Raw genomic sequence first — 3,936 nt, 5'->3', positions numbered from 1 at the left:
TGACTTAGGGGACTCAACACAGGGGTTGGGTCCGTCTAGGACAGGTGTACCCGGAATAATGGAACATCCTGATGCATCCTACTTGTGCATTTATCTGTTTTGGACTCGCATGCTGACCGACTTTGAATATCTGGGAAAAATTGGAAAAACAAAAAAAAGAAAGAGAGAAAATAGCAGTGTAGAGAGTTAATTACCTATACTAGAAAAACCAATGTCCAAGTAGTGCCGAAATGCTGCTGGATTTTTGAGAAAATGAAAGTAAAAGAAGAAAAGTAGTTTTTTTTAGTTTGTTTTGTTTACCAATGGAAAAGAAAAATAAAAAAGAGTTTTATTTTCAAATTAGTTTGTTTATTTGCCACTGAAAAAGAAAATATAAAAAAGAATCTTGCTTTTAGAAATAGTGTATTTGCCAACAAAAACAAAAAGAGTCTTGTTTTCAAAAATAGTTAGTTTTATTTGCCCGAACTACGCAGGTTTGATTCTCACAGGATGTGAGATACGTAGGCAACCCTCATCGGGTCCAACCTCCCCTTTTTCAAAAATAGCCAAAAATGCCAAAATTTTTTAATTTCGTCATGAATAAGTCGGGTGCCGCCATTCTTGTTTAAAATAAGCCGAATGTCCCCAAAAAGGGCACCGGAAGGCTGTTTTGCAAGAACAGCCACTCTGAGTCAGTTTCAACGGTTAGCAGGCACAGCCTTAAAATCTTCTCCCCGAAGTGCTGAAAGGCCGTAACTGCAAAACCGGCCGTTTGTTTTGAAATTTGAAATTTGAACAAAAATAGTGTCATTTTTCCCTTTTAGGTCAAAATAAGTGATTAAATCACCTTAATAAATGTGCAGGATGAGCACGACTCAAAATGAACCTTTTTCAATCATGCATAAAATCCCTTTGGAGTTGCGTCTGTGGTGGAACGACCTAGGAGGATAAGGGCAAGATGAAGTCAAAAAATATTTGAAAGGGCTTACCAGTTTGTTGGAGATTGTGCTTCGGGGAGACATTATCAGAGCATTGGTCACATGCTGGGACCCGGCACACAACGTATTCCATTTTTTGGACTTTGAACTTACCCCGACCTTAGAAGAGATAGCTGGCTACATCGGAAATGATGAGGTTCCTTTAAGGCATAAGTACTTGGTTGCCCCGAGAACTGTAGTTGTGCACCGATTCTTAGATTCACTGAAGATAAGCAGGACGGTCCACAACGCAGATTTGGCAAACGGTTTTTGCACTCCACACTTCATATACCACAGATATGTCCACATAGGAGGGTTCAACAACCCGGAAAAAAAGATATGTAGCAAAGGAAACCGCCAAAAATGGGAAGAACATAGACGTTTTGCTTTTATGGTGGTCTTGTTGGGGCTTTTGGTATTCCCGAGGAAAGATGGGAACATTGACATAAAAATAGCCGGGGTCGTCAGCACTCTACTCACTCAAGCCAAAAGCACTCTTGCGCCCATGATATTAGCCAAAGTCTTCCACGCTCTTACAGCCTGCAAAGCCGGAGGAGACTTCTTTGAGGGGTGCAATCTATTGTTGCAAATGTGGATGACCGAACACCTGTGCCATCGTCCTCAGTTCCTGAGTTATGGGTCCACAAAGAAGACATGTATAGAGGAGTTTTACACAAGGATTAAGGGGGTAAACTTGCCCGAGGGATTCACGGGCTGGACATCATACTTTCGGTCCCTCGCTGCTAGTCAAATAGAGTGGACATTTGGATGGTTGCCTGTTGATGAAACCATATATATGCCAGCAACGGGGCCGCACTTCCTTTTGATGGGTCTTAAAAGCATTCAGCCTTATGCTCCGTATCGGGTTTTAAGGCAACTCGGGAGATGCCAGATAGTGCCGAAAGACGACGATCTTAGCATCCAAGTGGTTGAGATTGGTCCTGATGGACAGTTTCCTGAAGCAAGGGTTCGCCAGGTTTGGAGCGAATGTCAATACTTGGTAGCGAATACTTGTGTACGGGATCGATCTAAAGGAGAAGTGTCACCTGAGTACCATGCCTGGTATAGAAGGGAAGTTGCATTTGGGAGGCCGGCTAAAAGACCTCACCTCCAGGATTTTGCAGAATCATCGCAAGAACAGTGGGCTTGGTTAGTTAAAGAAAATGAATACAGAGCCCGCATAGGAGCATTGGAAAAACAGGTCCAAGACCTCCAGTTTGAAAACAGCGTGCAAGCCGCGGCTGATGAGGGTGAGAGAAAGAAATTGGCCAAAGAGAATGAAGCCTTACGAGCCCAAATCCAAAAGATGAAGATAGCGGCCGAAAATCCTGTCAGGAGTGCCAAAGATGCAAAGCTTATAGAAAATCGAAGGCAAAAAGTGAATGACTACAGTTTTGATCTCAACAAAGCAGAAAGGGAATTAGCTGGGGTTCGAAAACAATTGGCTAAAAATGCGGAAGAACGGGCCCGCATGATTAAGCAGTGCAGAGAAGAATACGATAATAAGGTCACATACTTGACTGGAAAAACCAGCCAATCTACTCTCCTTTTTTTGGTCTCCCCCCTGTAACTTGATAAATCATAAGAGAAGAAGAAATCGTTGCATAGAAGTCTTGCTTACTATCTCCTCCATCTAAGTTATGTAAGAGGAAAAGAGCAGGGATTGAAGAAAAGGGTCATTGCCACAGAGAACAGAATGTTCAAACAGGCAAAAGAATTCAAAGTTGAAAGAGAGCACTGCTACACGGCATTGGCACATTTAGAAATGGACTTGCAACAACTCCGGGAACAAAACCAGGTAGCCGAGCAAACTTTGGAGGCTAGGGCCCAACAGATAGGGCGGTTGCTTCAAGAAAAAGGCAGAATCAGAGAGAGAATCTTAACCGTTGCTCACTCCATTACTAGGAAATGCCAAATGTGCGAGAACATGACTCGTATCACCTTCTTTGCATCAGTGATGATATTTGTGAAGCAAATAATGAGTGACCTGGACAGACTTCAAAGGGAACTTGCATATAGGCCCGCGGCGAGACTGAACGATGTCCCGCGGGCACCAGGAGCTTTAATGTATTCATGATTGTCCTTTGAGTCTGTATTTCCTTTTCTACTAGAGTTGGTCATTTGAGTTTGTATTTCCTTTTCTACTGGAGTCTGTATTTCCTTTTCGTTAAAAGTCAGTCAGTTGATTGAGTCTGTATTTGTGTTTGAACTAGAATAGGGATGGTGGAGTCTGTGGTTCTTTTCTGCATTAGAGTCTGGTAGTTGTTTAATCTGTCAGTTTTGAGTCTTTGTAATAGACGTATTTGCTATCAATAAAATTGAAATTCCCAAAAATATTTTGCTTCTATTTTACATTTATTCTTCACGAACTACGCTCGGTCCGATTCATGCGGGGTCATGATACGTAGGCAATCTACATAGGATTCGACCGTAACCAAATAATAAAATGGAAAAATAGGAGAGAAAATGCAAAACGAGATGCACCCAAGCAAAGGCATAATAGAAATGATTAACTGCTTAGGTGCATTCATTCCCCAATGTGCGGTTATCTATCTGTTAATGCTCTAACCGCTAATAAAGTTGTTTTTGATGAGTTCAGGCAAGTGGTTAAGTTGACTGGCATTCTGGCAACCCATCCCTACAACACCCGCTCTAAGGATAAGTCAAACATGGTCAACCAGGAATTAGAAGCAAGCATTGTCGACCCGTCTAGGGAGGAGGAAGTTGTGGACGTTAATGCAATGAAGGAGGAGATGTATAAATTGAAGCAACAAATGGCCGAGATGTACCAGGCCTGGTCAAAGGGACATCCACCACCAGCCTATCCTGCTAACCCCGTATACATCCCACCACTAGCTCAGCCTCAAGATCTTCCCACAGTGAACTCATCTCCGGCTTCCCCTACTTACCAGCAGTATTACAGAACCACCTCTCAAACACCACCACCTCCACCACCCAAACAAATTCCATGCCCTCCACC

General features: G+C 42.8%; 1 protein-coding gene across 1 annotated transcript in view; it reads right to left on the bottom strand.

The window, feature by feature from the left end:
• LOC109209867 overlaps positions 1 to 3,936 on the bottom strand; it is a 34,063-nt gene that overhangs the window by 17,583 nt on the left and 12,544 nt on the right. The gene's annotated exons all lie outside the window — the stretch shown is intronic.

Source organism: Nicotiana attenuata, unplaced genomic scaffold, assembly GCF_001879085.1.
Source record: "Nicotiana attenuata strain UT unplaced genomic scaffold, NIATTr2, whole genome shotgun sequence".
Lineage (NCBI taxonomy): Eukaryota > Viridiplantae > Streptophyta > Magnoliopsida > Solanales > Solanaceae > Nicotiana > Nicotiana attenuata.
The sequence above is the reverse complement of the archived record's forward strand: the minus strand, read 5'-3'. Positions and strand labels throughout refer to the sequence as shown.